The sequence below is a fragment of the Epargyreus clarus genome, unplaced genomic scaffold, assembly GCF_041222505.1.
Source record: "Epargyreus clarus isolate Ecla_fem2 unplaced genomic scaffold, WU_Ecla_fem_2.2 ptg000015l, whole genome shotgun sequence".
Classification (NCBI taxonomy): domain Eukaryota; kingdom Metazoa; phylum Arthropoda; class Insecta; order Lepidoptera; family Hesperiidae; genus Epargyreus; species Epargyreus clarus.
Window position 1 is genome coordinate 8,918,838 of NW_027332223.1, and position 23,297 is coordinate 8,942,134.

Here is a 23,297-nt window from a genome sequence, read left to right on the forward strand (position 1 = left end):
TGACAGTAATAATTCATTGGCTATACCAAAAGCTTTTCGACTATTATTCGATTTGTTCTCTTGTTGTTTACTTAAAGTGTCCAGTTTCATACAAAATTGAACACAAAGTGGAATATTGACAGTGGAATAGTGAACTAAAAGCGAGGCAGACGGGAGTGCTGCGACGTTCTCGTTAATATGATTTGCTTCCGGCGCCTCGCTGCTCGTGGCGTTTTAACGAACTTACTGAACTTGCGGTGAATTTATTTCATACAGTTTTAAATAGTATTCTCCTATTTTGCGCAAACATTTCGTATGCATATTTCTATTTATGATACATGGTTAACACAGTTTAGAGATTGCATCACATTGAAAGTAATAAGTATGAATTGAAAGTATTTTGTGTTTCGTTTATGCCGTTCTTTATAAGATACGTTAAAAACATATTTGTTTTAATCATATTATATTTGGAGTAAAAAATTTACGACAAATATTGTGGTGTTCATTTAGACGCACTTAATCCTTACTAAAATTGTCCTGACTATTATGTACACCAGACACCGTTATGGTTTTCTTTTATTGTTTAGGTACTCGAAGTGATATTGTCCAGTTTCACACAAAGTGGAACATTGACAGTGGAATAGTGAACTAAAAGCGAGGCAGACGCGAGTGCTGCGACGTACTCGTTAATATGATTTGCTTCCGGCGCCTCGCTGCTCGTGGCGTTTTAACGAACTTACCGAACTTGCGGTGAATTTATTTCATACAGTTTTAAATACTAGTCCGTAGAATTTTTTCGCAAACATTTTGTATACGTATTTATGATAGACGGCTTACAATGTGGATCCTTTGAATAATATTTAAATGTAAAATATAAATATTTTTGGCGTTTCCTATATGCAGTTGCTCTTATTTAGATCCATTACAAATATTTTATTGATTATTATTCTCAAGTTAAACTTTTATGCCCTATATACGTAATTAATTCTCACTAAGAGGCACTTAATGCTTGTAAGAATTGACCTGACTATCATTTTATAACCCACCGTTATACTAAATGTAGTTACTGATTATAATGCAATACTTATATTTTCTAGAGAACCTATATTTAAAAAAATCCTCAATAATATTGCTTGAGTGTGTAGTCATAAGAATATTCACATTATCTTTTTAGGATTTTTTTTAATCTCTATGCAGTAAAAGTAATTGTTAGGAAAATTGAACTGTACACTATATCATAATATTGCTTCATAAAATAATGTAAAGGTCCATTAGAGAGCGATGTGGCCACGGGAAGTTCTACAGAAGATGTGTAGTGGGCAGGGGGTGGTGGAGGTCCAGTCTTGAAGATCCTCTCGGGTGCCCCCTCAGCCCTCCCCCCGGCGCCGGACGACTTGCTTATTCTATCAAGCGTGGCGCACACGAAGGCGCCCTGCACCGACGCGCCGCACACACCCGCCAGGCATTATACGGCCGGCCACCACTCCACTATGTCAATACAATACGCTCTCTTCAACTGGACTTAGATTATTTAGAAAGCACTTGTAACGCTCATATAAGAAGAGCCACGGAAGACGTATTCGACGTCACAATGGCCGGTACGTGTCGGCCGGAGCTAAGGCGGGATACGCCGGGAAAGATTACGATCCTAAAAAAACAGCGTCCAGTCGAGTGCCCATATAGCGCTATATTTCTTTGCCAATCAACTTGTCAAGAAGGTGGTCTCGAGTTTCATGTGACTATTCACGGTAGCGCGACATTTTCGTCTATGAAAAATAATGTATAACGTACTTGGTACGACAAATAAGAGTATCTAAAATCATCAAAGCAAAGCACTACTAAAGTGTACAAGACTACAAGGGATTTAAAAAAGTAGTTATAATTTATAAATCCATGACGTCACGAATATGTATGCAGAGCTGACAGATGCATTAAACATGACAGGGAAAGACCATCAGTCATATCAGCGGCTACGGGAGGAACCGTGAGAGTGCGCGCTTGGCCGCGGATTATCTGCTACGCGGCTACGGTGTAGCCCTTGCTACGCGCGTAGCATTAACATACGGATAAAGATCGCATCTAAATGTGTGTTTAGAAAGGGATTAGAACTGTGAAATGGAATAGCATTTGCACATGGTCAGTACTTTATCTGTAAGGGTGCTTGCGATCTGATTAATGTAAGTATTGTAAACATTTCAAAGCGTTATCACATATTGTTGATTGACCTTCGTCTCGAGTTAAATTTTAATTTCTAACAAAAAAGAATATTGTCTCAAGTTCAATTTTAATTTCAAATAAAAAATATTGTATTCACATTATGCAACTATAATAACAGAAATATCTGTTGTGAATATTTTGGTTTGTATGGGATGGCGTTATTAAAGAGATATTATTTTAATTTTGGGTTTAGAAATGAATGTACCCTATTAACATTACTATGGAATTATCTAAACACAAAATTACATCTGTATCATTTTAACTGTCTCCGAGAAATAATTTCAACATTAATAACAATCCATAACAATTGTTAAACTTTGTCCAATCGTAAAAGGCTACGGTACTCCTTGAAATCAATAAACCTTTAAAATAATAAGTCTCGGAGCGAGGTTCGTTCAGTGTGTGTTCTCATTCGTGAGTAACGAAGCACACAAAAGCCTCGTAGGGCGCGGAGACACCGGCTCATGTGTGGGTACTTTCATAAATCTGTCGGGAGATATATGAGAGCGCAATTTCCGGTATCCGGCCATTAGCGCCGAGCTTTTATAAGCTTAAAGCTTAGGTTAAAGATTTTCTGGGTAGTTTAATGCGAATCTTGTAATAGGTACGATAAATTTTCTATAAAGTATGTGATTGCATATTAGGAGTCGATTCGGGACATCTTAATGTGTATAATTTGGCCTAATGTCTATTTGCTGTGTCGAGGACGTTAATTCGGTCGAACTTCAATTAAATATAGATCAGACAATTAATTTTCCTTATTGCTCTGTGCATTTAATTGCTTAAAAGACAACTAATGTGTGTTAGAAAGTAAAGCTCAGAGAAATAAGAGCGTCGACTTATTATTTTTATCGTCCGTAAAAAGGTATTGGACCCTATATGGACCCTTACGATAATTCTTCAGGAGAGATTTCAATTATTTACGGGCATTTAATTCTCAATCCTTAAAAATACTATCTGTCTCATAAAGACAACCCTTATATTATTCGTGTAGAACATTTAATTAGTACCCAAGAAAGGTAGATAAAATCTGATCAAGTTAATGTGATTCGAATTTATTTCAGAGGCTTTTATAACACTCAAAATTTAATGTAAAAATAATAATAAGTATTTTGAGGTATTGATTCTATCAATACCTCAAGATTTTATTGGAAAATATAATTAAATCATATTACGATTTTTTTTTATCAAGAAATCATTGCAAGATTCAATAATTCCGAAATAGTTCATCCGAAATATCCATTTTTTTATTAAAATACACCTGTTCAGTCTCGGTTGGAAATAAGGAAGATTAAATAATAAATATTACTTACACAAAAAAAAAACAGGTGAGAGTGCAAACAATTACAAAAAAGTTTTGTAGCGATAAATGTGTACAGTTTGGAATTTTTAAAAAGTTTTGCTTGACATGAGGGACATGTGTTTCGTTAGTTGGGTGCAGTCACTATGACGTGCAATCAAGTTGCAGTAGGCACGGGCTGCTCAATAATGCACTGCAACCTATTGTTGTTTACGCTGTCATCAAACATTAGCAGGGTGGAAATGAGGTCAGTGACTTTAAAAATATCGTGTCATAAAAATACGTACGTTTTAAAATTCATTCGTGGCAATGCCGTACAAAATATGTATTACTAACAGCAGACACAACTGAGAAATTAATTTTGCTTGGTGCTACTAGCGATATTTCCACTGATATTTTAGTTTAAAATATTTAAAAAGACTTCTAATTTTTTGAGAGTAGTAAACTTCATATCTAACATCTTAAATGTGTAGAATGTATGTTGTTATGTTAAGAATAGATCATTGTTTTGTAATAATAAAGAGATGTTCGAATTGCTGAACCTCCACAATAGATACGCTTGGCGTACTCCGAAGACTATTTATATCCATCGCAAAAAATCTTTCCCCAATTAAGGCAACAATCTTCATAAATCAATTTCCCCCGAATTGAATGTCAATAAGTAGGGTCGGTTGTTAAACGACGCGCCCTGAAATAAAACTTTCCGGAGGGCGGAAAGTTCTGAGCAAAAAGAATATTTACATTAATTCTCTTCATTATGTTTTGAAGAATAATCATGGGCACCGTTTCCTATTCCACTCTCTCGATTGAGTTTTTATTTGAATATTTTCTTCGTCGTCCCCGAAGTTCGTCTCTGTGCGACAAAAGGAAGTTTTTATTAGCATCTTAATGATTTTACGACGAGTCCCCGGTTACAACAGCCTTTATGTTGTCAGATTTTCTTAAGTATTTTTAGGCGACTTTTTTGCATCTTACATTATTAAAGTTTTCATTCCGTCGCTTAATGAACCTCATTTCTTCTGTTCGTCCGGGCCTTGATTGCCTTTGTTTTGCATAAATGCAAGATTTCTATAGCTTCTTTCTAGCAAATCGAGTAAGTTCAAAGACTTGAAATTTGTTCTCCGATAGGGCAATTAATTGTTTCCTCTGTATTCTACTAGTTTAGATACTTTTCATTTAATTAGGTTTGAAATATAAATGTTTCGATACATTTATCTCGGTATTTTAAGCAATAATTGTATTTAATAGAATAGGAAATATAATAATTGTGTATTATAAATTTTGCTTTATTGATCATATTGTATTTTGTGTCACAATATAGATTGTAAAAACCTTTCAGTAATAATATAACAATTGTTAAATGACATTTACTAAATTAAGGACAATATTTGAATAAGATATATACTTTAGGTTCATTCGTCAACACAGACACTTGCTTCCACAGGTTGCTTCCATCCATCTGCCATTAAATACATTTCCTAGTTTGCTTTACGCGCCACAAAATAATAATTGTCCGGAAAATCGAGCGAAGCTGTATGTAATGTTATGAGAGGAAGGCCGTCGTTTTTCTCGGGCCGCAATTGAGTCCGAGAACTTGCTTTCTTTTTAATTTCCCTACGGTCTCCTAATGAGCTCCCGGCGGAGGCCCGCGCCGTTATCTATGATATTCTTGAGGTTGATGCTTATTGTGCGTGTCACTGATGACTTCCCTTTTTATTATCCTCTCGAATACAATTCAGCGGTCGCCCAAATGAGTTCCTCTCATTTGCTTTGCTCTTTTTATTTCTCTTGATAGCCGTTTGCGTCGCGCCCGTCTTTTATTTTCCTTTAATTTCACCGAATCTGTGCCTAAATGACAAGCTTTGATTACGAAACCGTTGAAGTGAATTAATACAATTATTTAAAACGAACAAGCATTTTATTGTACTGTATTTAATGAACTAATGATACTATAATAATATGAATGAAATGGTTCATATAAATCCACAGCAAATCACACGACTACGCCTCCACTTATCTATTAAAATAAGAGATTATGTAGGGCTCAAATATTACACCCGAAAGCTGGGTGTTATTTTCACTGGATTGTCCAATATTGTCACAATCCCTATGGAAGGGCAATTAGAGACGTGTTGCGCGTGACGGGCACGTGGCGCTGATCCGTGTTGGCGCAGCGGAGCACCGGCGCACGCGACGACCGACTCACAACCCTCATTAGTGCCCTAATGTTTATTCTGAACGCCATGCAACTAACACACCGATACCGATATGTTTAAACAAATCTCGACGCATATCTCCAAATTGTCCCACATTTACATATTATACACATTACGACGGATTATTAACTAATCGTCCCAAACGTTAACCTCTTTAACTGTTAACGAATTCCCGATTTAACACGACAGATGTTTCTTCGACGCCCCAACACGATTACACGGCGTCGCTGAATTAATAAACGGAATTGCAACTGAAAAATTTCGGGTATCAAGCAAATCCCTATCGAGGAATTCGCTTCATTTAAATATCGCATTTTTCTTGAAGATTATACCTTACGACAGCTATAAAAGAAAACAGGAGCCCCACCCCTCGATAATGCGACGGGCCTGAGGAATTTTTATTTCGTTCAAATCTCTCCTGACATAGGTATATTTTTGCAAGATCGCCTGGAGATTTTAATACCCGATTTTATTTAAATTCGTTTAGGCAGTGCGGGCGACTGCGCCCCTAGACATTTATCGCGGGGGCGTGATTGTATTTATAAGTAGGATTTTTTTGTCAGATTAATGTCTCCTTACGTATAGAGACGTAATAATATTTAACAACGTCAAACCTATAATGTCTCGCTGTTGAGCATGAGTCTCCTTTCTCAGTGAGAAGGGTTTAGGCCATAGGCTATCCCACTGGCCAATTACGGGTTGTTAGACTTCACACAACTTTGATAACCTTTCTCAATGAACTCTCAGTCATTTTACGATTTTTTCTTCTTTTAAATACTAATATCATATTTAATTTCTAATCCACACATATGTTGTTCACATTCTAATATGTTTAAAAAGTAGTACATTTTATTTAAAACTAAATTTATCGTTCATTGCATCTTCATTTAAGATTTTCTACTTGTCATCAAAGCTTGTTTCATAGTACCTACTACCTATCTACGACCTACGTACCGTTTACCTGCCAAAGGATACACATTACGTCGAAAGTTTGATAATGTCGATCTTAAAACATCGATATTTTATCCATTGAAATATGGACAATATTTTCCTGGAAAAAAAAATGGATGGTAAATATTTATTGTTTGAAAGTTGAATTTTTTGCTTCTTATTGTATTCGGATTAGTTGGAGAAAAATAATATTATTAACAATAAATAGTCTCTGAAAATCACCGAAAAAAGGCATTTAAATATTTAGTGAATGTTTTGAATTATCCTTTATTTTTTTTTGAGTTTACTCCTTAAGAAACGATTTGAGTTATAAGGCCCGGTACGGAAATTTTATGAGGAGTAAAATCAAGTGTAACACGAAAAGTTGAGGCGTTACGTAGAAAGAGACAAACATATATATCCACACTTTACGCGCAACACCAGTGAAGTCACTGAATAGAAATGTCATAATTTTTTTTTTTATTATATATATCAGTAAAATTCCTGGAACTTTCGATATTATTAGTTATCGACATTTTGGACATTCGATAAAATTATCGATATTTGTTGCGATAATTTCTTCAACCTGCATCCCTAGAGCTGCCCCATCAGTCACTTAGCGCGTGTCATACGCTGCATTGGATATTGCGAGTTTCTCCACCGTTGCACTGAAGTGATCATTCTTCATTTGTATACTGTCTTGCGTGGGTGATAGATTCTCTTGACCGCTGATGAAGGTATGGAGAGGGAGACGTCGCTAGATGTGATTTTAAAGATCGTGTAATGTTTTGTGCTTTTTGGTATATTTTCGTGTATTTTTGGTATATTACTGTGGCTCTTATTGAGAGCTGAATATTTGTTGTTGCTACTTGTGATGAATTTGGTTATTTTTTTATCCCACTATTTCATAAAAATAATGATTTTGTTTTTGAATTTTTTTGTCAACATAAAAATTAAAACATGTAGGTAACTTTTAATTTCGCTTAGCGTGATATCTGACGGGTTAAAAGGATGTTTTTTGTTAAGTTTTTTCCAGATTTGGTAAGTTTCCTTTCACGACAGTTCTTGTTTCACTTCACGCAATAGCATAGTCAGATCACGCTGAAAAATCGTTGTAATTTTTCGTTCCGTTTTTGCTTCTTCCATCTCAATGAATTTCACCGACAAAATTTTCCTCGCCATTTGTTTCCATCGTGCAAGATCTTTTCGTATGAGGCGAGTTCTCTGTTAATATATGTGCCCGGAATACCGTGGTCATATATTACGCCGACCTCTGCCGGACCGGACATAACAATCCTCGATTTGCTATAATATCGGTAGGGTGTCTTTGTCCGTTGGGTCAGTTCGGTGGTGGGAGCGAGTGAGACGAAGGTGGTCGGCGGAAAACGCGGGGTGGCGGCGTACGTGCCGCGTATAATAAGCATTTCATGCACGGGGAGCGGGCGCGGGGTCCGGAGGTTACGTAGGTACCATTTTCCGTAAGTCGTGTACCTAACCGGACCGTACATTATGGGCCGAGGGTCAGCGCCTGCCGTCCCTGTCGCGCCCGCACCCGTAGCTGCCACGAGTATAATTTCGCGTGATATATCGTAGACACCGGGTCGCTGTGATGGACCTCTACGAGGGACATTCCAACTTAATAAATTTCACTGTTAAATTCATACGTTTAAACAAGTACAAACTTTAATAAATATGACTTTACTAAAGTTCATTGTAATATAATATTCGGTTGTTGGAACATAATGTACACCAACCTTTAGAAATAAAAGCAGGCCTTTTCTTGAAAGGGCAGCACTGGAGCATAATCCACCATTCCGTTCCAACGAGATGAATCTGAAAACTATAGTACTTTATTACAAAAAATCTAAGGTAAAGAAATACAGAAACGCTTTATACGGTTAAATATTTATATACCTGCAACGTATATTAGGGCAATACAAGAAACATATGGGGTGTGTCGATAGCGGTCGTTGAATTCATCTTCTATCTATACGATTTATACACGAGGAGGCCGTAAAACGGAACAATAAAAACCCAAAACAGCAATAAATTTCAAGCAATAGACGAAAAGGTTCGAGCGCGCCTTATCAATTCCCACCACGCATACAACCTCTATAGCACAATAAACTTATGACGCAAGTTTCACATTTCCTTTGCTAAAATCCTTAAAAATCCGTCTACATACAACACGCATACATATACATGTTCAGGGTCTCCTAAACCTTCTAAACTGCTTATTAAACATACATTTGGTCAAAGCAAACATTTAAATTGAAGACAATGTTTACAAGCAATCAACACTTAGTGGACAATTGTACGAGGGTTACAGGTAGGAGAAACAAATAGACAAGTCCACTGCCCCTCTGAGGAAGGGTCTTTTAAGTACAAGGAAATGCGGTTCTTGTGGTCAGCGAAGGTGTTCTTTATGAATAAGTAAGATCTAATTGAAGAGGAATTAAGACGCTGACCATCTTTATAAATATTCTATGCGTTATCTAATGGCTAAGTCGTGTACTAAGAAACGCTTTTAAGCCTTAAATGTGCTTTGATACAATAAATTAAATTATTTCTGCGTACACTAACAAGTAAAGTAGGATGTTATTACAAGGACGCAGCTGTTAATAATTCCTGAGTGCGGTCCGGCGCACTTACAGCGTCGATTCATTATCGTTACGGCCTCAGCTCGACGGAGATATACGATATAGCTCCCTGATTGACCCCACATTAAAAATTACGAACATTCAGATACAGGAGACGGACATTACTAACCGCTCGCTCCGCTTTCTTTGTTTCATTTCTTCCGGAAATGTTTAAAAATTTATACCACGGTCAATCTATCGTGATTGCGGCCAGTTACATCGTAGACGTTCTAGATCGTGTGTAGGGGTCGTTCGGAAACATTTAATAGCTCCTTTGATTCGTTAGGTTAATTTTGAAGAGGCTCGGGGCGGGCGAGCTCGGCGGTCGCCGGAGGGTCGAATAAATATGTCCCAAAGAGTTAAGTGGGAGCGAAGTGCGGAGCGGAGACCGCGTCCGACGTTTGCTCTTCTCCTCGTGTTGTTGCACCACTTATTACACACAAAGTTCTGTTAAAGTTTTCTCCGACACTCGGGCGCGAGTTTAATTTACTCGATAGTGTAAATAAAGCGGGCGGAGTGGGAAGTTTCGCGGCAAGGCGAGGCTGGCTGCGACACTCGGCTGCGGTCGAGTGATATTATCACGTTCTAGCGACCGGGACTTCCTTATTAATCGAGAACGACAAATTTTAACGACAAGAATTAATGAATCTCGTTACATGGGTTAATCCCCAGCTCGTAAAGTGTGCGCTCGGCAGTTAAGGTGTATGAGGGGGGCGTCACATTTCTATTCCACCTATGTTGGGCTCGGTCCGTTTATTTATTTAAAAATGTGTACAAATTCTCTTTAGTATCATTTTAAGAGCGTAGTTATGAACTAGTGCCCATTAAGTTAAATACTGCTTGAGTATAACTAGCAGAAATGAATAACAATAAAAAACTATAACACCTTAAAACTTACGTGTCTGCGATATTATTTTCATACTTATTTATAATTTTACGGTATTTAAAATTGATGAATTTATACAAATTATGACGTACAATTAGTATAGGGTTTTACTACTGTACATTTTGTGGCATTGGATTGTACTTCCCGGATAATGTAGAGATTACTTCATCTTAGGGAGCAACCAAAATTTAGCACAGATATTAAGTACTGAAGCGGCAAGATGAAACGATTGCGAACGACGGCTTGACTGAGGGCTCCAATATATATCGCCCAGTTAACGAGCATGTGCGAATGGAAGTTTATTGTAATTGCCTTTTGTAAGATCGGGACAGGGTCATTACGGACCGTCCTCGCAGACTAACCCGCTGTTTGCCGAAACTTTCTTCCACTACAGCCTTAAGAAGCATTAAGGTTTGTTACGAACTATAATGGTTTAATTTGTACGCGTTTTAAATGATGTAAGGATTTTAAAGTATGGTTTGGCTTTTTGAAAAGAGCCTTTGACAGTATTTAGCTTTCGTGTAATCAATTTCTTTTGTTTAAAAATCTCATATACTTACCTAATTAAAAGTAGTGAAAAGTTAAATATACAAATTTTCAAATCATAGGTTTGTAAAATACAAAAGTCGTTGCGTTTAGATTCAATGTGAGTACGAAAACGATCTTCAACCAGATATTTATTATGCGGATAAGACGAATCGTTCGGCGCGAACGTTAAAATTTCAATTACGTTTAAATGAAACGTTGATATTGAATTCTATCAACGGGAGGTAATGCGTGTGTATTCATCAGGTGAAGAGCGTGCGGCACATTAGGGGGCTCCGGCGGCCTCAAAGCCAGAAGACTGATTATGTCTATCCGCAATTTCTCTCCGGCCCTATTCTCGCGAGCTAAAACTAGCGAGTTTTCCACCGCGCTATTAAGCGGTCGCTTTTACATTTGTCCTTATAATGGAAATGTGCTACTAATTAATTTAAAGCGAAACTCATTTATGTCGAAATGCGTGTCTATTAAGCGATGATGAGAGAACGCCTTTTTGGTGTACTCGTGTGTTTTGCTCCGAATCGTATTATTGTTTAGTCGGGTCGATTTAATCGTAATGTAGTTTGGAGCTTTCCTGTTGTTATATTTAGCGAACGTGGAAATTATACGTGGTCCGGTTACAAGCCCTCACCCCATTAAGTAAAGGCGAGCTCATTCTCGGTAAGACTAATCAAATAACAGTCTCCCCATCGGACTCCTCTCGCCCCCGCTGCGACCCCGCCTCGCGGCCAGTGGTCATCTCTCTTATCGATTGTGGTGGAATTCGTGCACAGAATGCTATATTTCCCAACACTCGCTACTCGGTCCAAGACACAATACAACGAAATATTATGTTGAGATTGTATGGAGTTTGGCAACGAAAATTAACCGGGTTAGATTACATGCTTCCGTGTACAATTCAATTGTAAAATAGTCGGCATAAAATAGTATAATTATTTTGCGTGCTTCAATAAGAAAAAAAACATTGAGAATGGACATTAAAAATCGATAAATTGAAGATCGCAAAGAAAGAAAAGGGTAATATTAGCGCCTTGAGTAAATTTCTGTATGTTTATCTTATCGTGTATTTTTCTGAACTGTCAGGCGCTATGGGTATTTGAAGTAATAAATATTTGTAAAAAGAGTTTTTCTTTGTCGAAATGTCAGCTTTATAAAAAATAAAAATAAAAGTTTTTAGGCAACAAAGTAAGTATTTATCTACCTACATATGTGTTGTATGTTGTACTACATATGTGTATATTATGAAATGACTTCGGAGAGTCCGATCATGCAACATAGGTAAGTCAATTTTTATTCCTTCAGAGAATGAACGATCAAACTTTTCAAGATATTTAAGAAGATAAATTAATGCTTAATGTTTATTTAATTTACTTAAAATGTATGATTAAGAAAATTGACAAATTGTCAGAATAAATAAAAACAGTAAAAACATTGCTTAAAAATTTCAGCTTCAAAGAAATCTTGCGTAGGTGGGTAGATTTATTTATATATTTATTTTGAATCGTCTTCATATACGAGTATGTTGTGTTCAAAACTTAGATCATCAAATAACTACCTCACAGTAGATATTAATGACATGTTCTTCAACATAATGTGCATAAATGATGAGTATAAACGCAACGTCAAGCTCTCCATCGGTATTTTGCTAAACGCTGTCCTTTGTATGTGGAGCGCTGGTCAGTAAATCCATGGAGTGGGCAGTCGCAGCGCTGCGGCGACCGGCGCTTCGTTCCGCCATGTAATTCTAATGAGTATTAGTGTCATTCGTCTGCTACCGTCCACTTTCTACTGTCTGATTTGGTAGTTAAGAATCGCCTTGTAATTTTCCTGAGCAGTAAGTATGTCTTCTTGAATTCATTAGCTGCCTTTCCTTTATTTATCCCTTCCCTGTAGCAGCAGGTATGCTACCGTGCTTCGGTTACTTTCATAAGAAGTTCCAAATTACTCGTGAATGGTAGGTAACTAGTTTTAACTAAGTAAGGGTTCATTTACGAAAACGTTCATCATCATGTTATCTGAAAGCGTTAATGATACTTTCTTCAACTTAATGCACATTAATTATTCGTATAAATGCAACGTGAAGCTTCCGTCCACTTTCTACTGTCTGATTTGGTACTTGAGAATCGCTTCGTAGTTAGTCTTAAACACGTTAGTCAGAAAATAAAGTTTTATACATTATGTAGATATTTCTATTCCGTTCAGCCTACAGTTCAAACCTATTTAGGAATAAATTAATTTCGATGTGAATATAGAAACACATGGATGACCAATTCTCAAAATGACTCATGCTTCATTTCGAAATAAAATATTTTTGGACAGTCACCTAAGTTTCATCAGGGTAACGAATACTATAAGAATAATGGATATTTGCTTCTTATTCTCGAGATCGATTCCCAACAATGACACAGCATTCGGTTTATAATTACCAGATACGTCTACACCGTCATACTTTAGCCACGAAGTTGCACTAAGTTTTAATTTCCTACTGAATTATTCCCTTTATGGTAAGCGTCGGTAAGTAAATCCATGGAGTGGGCAGTGGGCAGCGCTGCGACGCCGCTTCGTTTCGCCATGTAATTCTAATGAGTATTAGTGTCGTTCATCTGCCTGCGACCGTCCCATTCTCTGTGCGCTACCTAATTCGTTACTTGGGGAACATTAAAATTTAGTGAGTTAATCGTACAGTATGAAATATCCTTTATGTCATTTGTCACAAATTTACGTATTATCATGTTACTTATTACCTAAATGCTTAGTGGAAATTTTTGAAGGTAGTAGAAGTTTTTGTGGTTCAACTGCGGAGGAATCACCGGTACATCTATTTCTGCTGTGTTCCGGATCGCGGTAAGGGAGATATATACTACTTATCCGACTCGTTCTTTGCAAGCATTGATGACTAAATTAATTTCTATAATTTCATTATAATTTGACATAATTGTTGTTATTTATAGTTGTAAATTTGTGATATTCCCAATAGTTAGTAAGGTACGGTTGCGACTGTATCTATAGAGCTTCACTGGACTGTGAAAATGATTTTGATTTGAGCCTTTGCAGAGCGCCTCTACAGCAGAATCGTTTCATGTGTATCTGTACTCTACCTGTTTGCTTAATAATTTCCTCGTTGTAATTACATCTATAAGAATGATATTAGGGTTAGCGTTAATATAATGATTTCGATTTTTAAACTGCCAGTTCCGAATGTTTGATGTAAAGTTTGAAAAAAATTGTAAATGTTCATGTGACATGGGAATTTAGAAATAGAGAGTTTAGAATGAAATAGATTTTAGACTTTCTTTTGTCACATCATGATAATAATGTCATACTTATATATAAAAAGCAAAATTGTTTATTTTATTTTTATATCTTGTGACTATGCTAGTCTACGTATTGTCAATACGTATCATTCTTCATTGGCTTGAGCAGTAACGAAGTATGACAGCTTTTCCCTATCTGCAAATGTGTCGACGAAGATAATTTTATTCGGAGAAAAATTCTCGGAACGGCTGATATATTCAACAGAATATTCCCATATGTGCGTAATTCTGTGGAATGGCAAAAAAGGTCTGTTTGAGGGGTGAAATATGTAAATTTATTGTCTTGGGCGGCTCCCGACGGTGGCGCCCCCATCATACGCCGACACGTAGGATAAAGGAAATGTTAATGCGCATCAATTTATGTGCTTTTCTATGATTTCGCTGAATCGTGCCGCGTTTTCCCCTTTGTGGTGCGCACTGGCGTTTTGTTTATAAATTGAAGTATTCTCGATGTTGCCATTCATTCAAAGACAATGAATGTTTTTGAAACTTGTTCAATCCTAACCTTTCCTCACATCACGTACAAGCTCTGTGTAACGCGTAGTTAAATAGTTATCTAATTATAAAGGGATAGTTAACAAATTAATCCAACAATCTTAATATGCTAAACAGTAATTTATGATGAACATCAAAGCAATAAAATCATACCAGTCCAGTGTGTTAACAACTGCGCCGATACTCAATCTTCCCCTCGCGATGCGCCGTGACTAATTCACAAAGGCCAAATGTGACATAATACCGGCATAATTCAATGTTTTGCTCACCATATTGTATTTTATTTATGAGTTATGCCCTGTTGACTATCTTGTCACCCTTTCTTGCACGGTAGTTGTTGTAACCGTGACGTTATGCCGTCTCTGTCTCGCTTTATGCCGAAGGGTGTTTCATTTCGACTGCATGAACGGATGGTTAAATAGTACGAGTTAACTTACACCGCATCCGCTTCGCGTCATTTAGGGGATCGGGGACCGCTTCATGCCAACCTGTAAATTAATATTTAATTGAACAGAAAACGACGCGTTATGATCTAATAAACTTTAAAGGCGTGGTAGAGGTAAATTTAAGGGTTGTTAGAATTTTAATATGCACTACTGTAGGTATATAATTAATGCACCTAGATATGAGATAACATTAGACGTATTGAGTATCATTACGTACTTTTTTAGTACCTTTGTTATTATTTTATTTATGACATTTTAAGTTTCCTTCAATAAAATTATAATTTCGAGGCTTTTTCTTATAAATAATGTTATAGTAAAAGAGCGAGGTAATACATAAACTATAAGTATCAACCACTCTCACTATTTATTTAATCGATACACATGGTAGAAAGTGTTACAGTAGTAACTTCAAATTTAGAATTATTCCTAAATAAGGGAAATTCGTTCTAGTAATCTTACATGATGAATAGTAGGCATGTCATTGTGTTTTTTAAACATCAGATAAATTTTGTGCGGGACGCTTGGTACATATTGCTTAATGCCGTCCCAATGCTTCAGAGACAAAACGTCTCAAGCGGATTGGATAAAAATGAAAAGTGTACCGTTTTGAGTACGAAACTGTGGAAACATTTTTCAGATGCGCGCCTGTTTAATTTAGGAGGGTCGCTGTCGATATTTAAATTTTTAAACGTCGCCTAGACAGGGTCATGCATAGGTTTGACATACATTAAATGGGATAAACTAATTTAAACGTAGAATTTAACGGTTAAATTTTCCACCTATCCGTTAAAATCTACCTTAGAGTACGTTTAATAATATTGTTAATAATTAAAATTGTACTGTTCTTCAAATGTAAATCCATGTGATGTCTGTGCCATGTAGAAGAATTATGTTTCATATTGTTAGTGATATTTTTTTAAAACATAATTTAACAATTTAATCGATATGGTATAAATAAGCTGATAGAGTACATATAAGTTATCATTCGTAACTTTAAAGTAAAATAATATCAAAATTGTATGTAATGAATTACCCGTTAACGTCATTAATTTTTATAAACTACACACTACAACTAAAGACAGAATGAATATTTTTATAAGTTTTGCTTGTAATTATAAGATTCTTTATATTTACAAATTTTCTTTATAACGCTTTCAGTCTTAATTCTCACTAGCTGGCAGCCCTACGACGAGAGACGCAGTGCACAACCAATTTGTTTGTACAAATGTGTCAGACGAACTGTAAGTTGCAATTAATCTCGATGCATATTTCGTACCGCCTATATTTATTATAAATTGCATTTCGATTTTTGTGAGCGACATCCAATTACGCGAACAGTTTCATTCATTTTAACAGTTGATGTTTTTTTACCGATGGGAACTATGGGCAGTTACGTTTCCTTGACGGATATTTTTTGTTTTACGTGAATCAAAAGGACTGTAAGAGTAAACACATAAACACACACGATACGGCGTCGCATCGTAGCCCCTTGCGACGTCGTGTAACGTAAATGAGCTTTCCACAACGCGTTATGAAAATTGCAAGCAATTTACGCCATCATGAAAATCTTGAAGAATAATCAGAAATGTGTGCCTGGGTTCGACCTTGTACCATCCGAGTCGCAATCGGTATTAATATCACTACTCATGGGTACTATGTTTTTGTTTATATACTTAATGTATGCATAACAGATTATATGTATTCATAACTTACTTATATCTATACCTAAAACTTTAATGACACTTGATAACTTTTAGTAGTTAGACGACTTCACACTTAAGTAGGGTGCGGAGTAATTCATTATTTTGCGTACAACAAAAAGAACTGTCCACAATGTTTGCTAATAACCGCAGCAGATGATAGAACACACATAAAACCTGTTACCGTAATAACATTAATAGTAAAAGTGACAAAACGGCGAGACGATCAAATGAGCGACGCGTGCGCTCCACAGGGGGCGCCCAGATTCACTGTAGGGTGAATAAAACATTACCATGTATTAATAAAGCTGATTAATTGACACCATACGCTCAGTTTACTGGAAATAGATTAGCATTTTTTTAAGTATTATTTTAAATTTTTGACTACGGCCTCTTCAACGCTACACCTGTGTTTTCCTTGTAGCAATGTTAATCGCTGTTGCGTTCTGGTTTCAATAAAGTAAGGTAGAATGTTCCAACTAAGTTCTGGCGTTACATCTTTGGCTCATCTCAGGAAAGACACCAGTCTATGCCATTGATTACATATTACGGTGGGTTAGAATGCAGTACGGATCATCGTTTCGTAGCTTAATTTTATAAAAAAGGTTATCGTGTTCTTACAAAGATACTTCAATTTAGGTCAGCTCTTAAGCTCTAATATAAATCATTATTCTGTTATGAATAGGGTTTCCAATCCATTTACGTGGTTGTGAAAGAGATTTTTAATAACTCGGGAAAGGTAAAGCCTTCATTTAATATAATTATAAGAACAGAGAAAAAGAAAAAGGTAAAGATGTGACTTAACAGCCAATTATTGTAAAATCATGACTTTTTGTGTAATTTTTTAAATAAATTGCTCCCAATCGTAAGGATAAATAATTACATTATTTTGTTTATTGGAAAATAAATACCTTAGCTCTACTCTCTCCTTTTATTAACGATATATAAAAAAATAAAGCAATAAAATATAAGTTTCCAACAAAATTAATACCTACTGAATTAATCAAGCGATACGATTTACGATGCTCCCATAAATTCGTCATAAATCATCCCATAGCGGAGGCGGCTACTGTTTCGGTGCTATCTGTGGCGGCACGGGTTTATGCTTTGAGATTATGGTATTACTGTTATGGCCATTGCCTGCTATCTGGCATATCACAAACTGGGATATATCACAAGACTTGCTAATGTATGGCCCGATCTATGCTCTGTTGATCTCGTTGTTTATTATCCACGATAACTCTTCTTCGTGACATTTATTATACCAGTACCTGGATGACCGAGCTTTGCTCGGTGTTGTAATCATAAAACAAAAATACCGATTATTTGAAATAAAAAGTCACCAAACGCATACATAAAAGCTTATAGTCGTCACCAGGGAGGTACACCGTACACTTAGAAAAAAACTTCAGATTCGTTTCCGGAAAACTTCATCTGTAGAATTGGGGGCATCAACCAGTGTTACCAACTCTCAAAAATATTTATCCCTAAACTTAAGTCAAAACCCCCTAAAATTGGCTCAATTATTTGAAAATTCCCCTAAACATGTATTTAATAAAAATAATATATAAATTTAATAAAAATATAATTATTATGTAATAATATTTCTTAATTTATTAATATATTTATTTATAATAATATATCCATGTTTTGATTTATGATGAAAGTGTGCAATGGAACGTTCTAAGTATAGGTATTCTGTGGTTCTACAATGGAAAATTTTCCTGTTGACAGTTGAGTTCAACTTTTTCCAAAATCCCAGTTATGTTTTATCGTTGATTTAACTCTTGAAAATGTTCTCCAAAAGAAAAGTTTATTGCGTTTTCGGATGCGCGGAGTTTGGTAAGTTACAGAAACATATTTTATTTATCATTCATAATGCAACTTTCGATGTGGCATAAACCAACATCGATTCATTTTTATGTAATTATCTTACGAGGAAGAAGTCCTTTGTAGTTTCTTGTTTTAAGTGTGCCAATATACAACTTTTGGCAGTTATTCATTATCAATTTGCTGTCAACTAAGTGTTGAGAGTTTAATATATTCCGTCAAGTATTGAAATCATTACGTAATTTATATAGTATTGAAGTTATAACTGAATTATAAGTTACTAAGTTAGTTTTAAATTCTTACTTGTGTTGTACTTTTTCAGGAGCTTATCTGGATCGCTATCCTCATCCTAGTAAAAAGTGGAGTTGTTTGCATCTTGGCTTTCCATTTTGGATAACAAAATACCAGAACATGAATATGAGAAGATTTATTAAAATAAGGGAGTGTGTGATTACCACTTAATACCAGAAGACAAAGTTCCTAACAATCATTGCTTAAAAAATTTGGCAGTAGCTTCACTTCATTTAAATGGTAGGTCTATATTTCTTTTATGTATAACAAATTGTAAACAGACTGTCTATATTCTGCATGGGTAGTAAGAAGCTATATAAATAGAAAGTAAAACTATTTGATTGGTACCACATCTGCTTTATTGTTAGGCCCAAATATAAAAAAAAATTGTAAAACATTAATTAACATTTTCAAAGCTAACCTGAAATCAGACAATGATGCCCAATCTTCAACATCCAAAGCGTTAATTACAGGTTAATATTGATTCATTTTGTAGCAAAAACTTACAAAAAATCTAAATATAAGTTTTAACATCTTTGCTTTTACTTATATAAATATTTAATAAAGCCACATTTATTTTGCAGATCAGAAAAAGGGGCCAGCTTTTATGATTGGAAAATACAGAACCATGCAGGAAGAAAAGAGAAATTTAAGAAGAAAAATGACAAAAGGAAAACAAAAATCACAAATGGAAAACCTAAAATGTTTAATTGTAATATCCACACAAATGAGTTCAGGATAGTATTTATTGATGTATCAAATAACATTTTTATTTATGGTGCTGGTGCAGACAAATAAATCGTATTTTATCTGGTAAAATTATCTGGTTTCTGTATATTTATACAGAAAATGATGACCATCTTAAGCAACATGCACAAGAATATTTTATTAAGCATAGAAGATATTTATAAAAATATTATAAAAATGTGAAAATTAAATATTTCGCATATTGAAATAGTTTGTTAGTATTGCATATATACTAAGTTGTTAATATTGTTACAGACAGACTTAATTGCTGATAATTAATAATTTGTGACACTTATTAAATACTTTTTCTATTTTTATGTTTTTGGAATGATCACTCTTGCTTTGAGTTATGAATTACTGTCGATTGATTTTTGCAACGTCTTCTTTTATAATGGAAGTGTGATAAATTTGTTCATATAAAGATGTATAATTGTAAAAATGTTGATTATGGAAGAATATATTGTATTTCTGGAATTCCTTCTGAGCGTTTTCATAATATATAATAAATATTTATTTAATCTATTTTTTTTATTCATATCACCTTCAATTCTGGCGCTTCAATATATGTACAAATGCATCATACGTATAATATCTCTTATTTCATGATTAATTTTATTATAATGTGTGGAGACATAATTGAGTTATATGGACGTTTGTATTTATTTATTATTATAAAATACTGTTTATATAGTAAATAGTATATAAATATAAGCGTCTTTATAACTCTTAATTTTGTCTCCACACAGTATAAAAAAAATCATCTTTATGAAATATGAGATATTATAGGTACTATGCATTTTATATGAATCATATAGATACGTACTATTTATACGTATGTACCTTTAGCAACAATTCACACCAATTCACTTGGCGGCGGTTGTGCGCAAGCGTGTCAATTTTATCACGTAAGATGCCTCTCTTTTCTTACCTAGGTTACTATACTCTTTGATAGTGTTGCATGACAACTACATGACAGTTACTTCATAATAGAAAAAAATAGTACTTATTACTCGCCAATAGATGGCAGGAAGAGCCAAATAATGTTGTAATGTAATTGAAAGACTACCTTTTTTAAGCTAAGTCAATAAAAAAAAAAATGTTTCATTTTTGTTTCCCAAGAACAGTTTTTCTCACAAAAATAAGAAACACGAAAAAAAGAGAAAAAAAAGAAAAAAACAATCTGACCGAGATTTGAACCCAGGTTTCCTGCGTTTTAAGGCATCCGATTTCTCCACCGGGCTATTCTAACTTCGTAAATAATGGCGAAATTTAGCTTCGTACTCTAATGATATTGTAGGAGGATTTTATTCCATGAAAACACGGTTGAAACGACATTTCCTGAAAATAAAACCTAGCTAGATTGATTTATCGCCCCCGAAACCCCCTAGATAAAAAATTTCAAGAAAATCGTTGGAGCCGTTTCCGAGTTCGTTGATATATATATATATACAAGAATTGCTCGTTTAAAGGTATTAGATGTACAGGCAACATAATTCAGGCCATGTAGCTACAAATATTAATGATGTTTCCCCATAAATAAATAATTAAGAAAGTTGGTAAATAAGCGTGGCGGCCTCATTTATTATTCTTTATAAGGAAACAAAGGCGAGGGTTAGCCGTAATAAGGCTCCGCCACCTCGCCGGCTTATCTTTATTGCCTCCAACCCACGTAGAATAATAAATCGTTTTCATCAAAAACAAATACTCGACAGTTTTTGTCGGAGTCGAGCGAGCGGGCGGGAGGGTGGCAATTTTCCACCCCCATAATACAATATTTTCCGACATTTTCCACGGGAATACAGTTTGGAATCGCTCGCTCGCAACCGGTAGGTTCCTTTAATGTGTATTTTTCGTCCAATCAGGGAACGGCGAGAGTCTCGATATTACCTCAACTGTCACACATAAAGTGGAAAATATGGTCGGCAGATGTGGGGGATCGCGGGTGTGGTAGGAGGGGGCCGGGGGGCGCGGAGCTGCTTGGCAGTCGGCGCGCGTACGCGACGCTCCGGCGCGCCGGAAGAAACGCTTCGAACAGGTTTATAGCTTTTCTTTCAGCTCCACTCAGGTACGGGCCGTATCATAACAGGGAATAGCGGCGCGTGATGTGAACCCGTGATAAAATAAATGTCGAGATAGGCTTATGTATTGTACTGTTTATCTTAATAATGGCCGTCCCGAGAAAACTTTCGATTAAACTTCAGCTTTTTGTTGGTTTTTGTTTTCATTGTTATTTATATTAAAAACATAAGAGAAATTTAATTATTTGAAAATTTGAATTTGAGAGAGGATAGTATAAATTATAAGACACTTATATTTTATAAGCAAATTCATGAATCAAAAAAAAATTAAAATTATACATATTATAATTAGTGGAAAATGAAATGTATCGCAAATTATTTTCATCTGAATGTCGTAGATGTAAAATGATTAGACGAGGTGGGAGCGCTTACCGTAGCGAGTGCTACGCCGCCCGCCTTCGAGCGCCGCGCTGCCAGCGGATATAAATCGCGATTCATTTCTCATCGTAACTTTTTGTCGGTTCTTATCTGTTAGACTTCACTTTTCATCATCCGAGGGGATTTGTGTAATGCCTAGTCATTTCTCGGCGTCGAGCGCGGCTTATCGGAGCCCGCTCGCTTGATTGATGAGCGCGCAAAAATAAATGTTCAGTTAAATTATTCGATAAGTTGGAAACGGAAGTTAAACGGGAATTATCTTTGTCCCTTTGCCCCGAAGATTTCACGGTTGTAGCTATTATGTCTCGAGTGATTGATTGATTGATTGTTAGTTCGTACTTATCACTAGTAGTTCTGTTATGTTGCTATTAGATCGATATTATATTGGAGTGATTATTGTGAGGTCTGAATACCATAATACGATATTTTCCGACATTATAGGAAACGTAAAAAATGTGGAAGTGTTGAAAAAATATAAAGATTTATGATTATTCCTTTTCTGTCAGTATGTTGTATTTCGAGTTATGGAGTTTTTGAGCTATGAAACGCTATATGACAAATATTTGTTGCGAACTTAGTTATAACAATTTTTTTTGCCAGACCACAAGAGATAATAGCATAGCCCTTTGGATTAGCAGTTAACGTGGCAGTGAATTGGCCATGTCGGTCTTGTGAAACGTTGATCTTAAGACTATTTTAGAAGCGATCTATAGACGAGGCCCTTTACAACAGTGACAAGATTATTTTTTGCTGACTTACGATACAGATACAAGTGCAATTAGAAACCATTAGTGGAACAAAATTACAGTAAGTTTAAAACGTTCCTACCATTGTGGTCAAGATACTCAAATTGCTAGGGGAAGTAACAGTTATATAAAATTAGGCATGAAAGCTAATGCCATAATTGAAGGCAATCAGCGCCCCTCCCATGATTTATAGGACGTCGCCGGCGCTCGAGCGCTCGCCTCGCATTTACATCTTTCCAACATTTGCTGCTGCTATCTGTACAGATTTGCGGAGTGAAGGATCGTTATTAGTCATTTTATATTACCCGTATAAGTGTAGGGGCTAAGTTTTACATTACTCCGCTTCTTGTTAGTATTTCAGACGATCACAGTTTACAATTCATTCCAACTCGTATTATCCTAATTTATTGTTGGATACATTCCGTGTCGCAGTCCACCGACCGTACTAAGGTTGAGCACATAATAGTTGAAATTGTGTTCTAGATTCTTAAATTGCATGCGGGACTGTAGCCGGTCCACTTAAAAAGAGCATTGTGGCTAATCTCCAGCGACACATGTACAA

At 35.7% G+C, this 23,297-nt stretch overlaps 2 long non-coding RNA genes across 3 annotated transcripts in view; one reads left to right on the forward strand and one right to left on the reverse strand.

The window, feature by feature from the left end:
• Positions 1-23,297, reverse strand: part of LOC140748034 (uncharacterized) — a 126,593-nt gene that overhangs the window by 20,508 nt on the left and 82,788 nt on the right. Inside the window, exon 2 of one of the 2 annotated variants that reach the window (XR_012102916.1) lies at positions 8,397-8,475. This is a non-coding gene — a long non-coding RNA (uncharacterized LOC140748034). Of the gene's footprint in view, positions 1-8,396; positions 8,483-23,297 lie in introns of both variants that reach the window. The other variant, XR_012102917.1, reaches the window with a different exon arrangement.
• Positions 18,064-20,051, forward strand: LOC140748230 (uncharacterized). Its single transcript, XR_012102928.1, has 3 exons — positions 18,064-18,507; positions 18,818-19,026; positions 19,371-20,051. It is a non-coding gene; the product is annotated as an uncharacterized LOC140748230 (long non-coding RNA).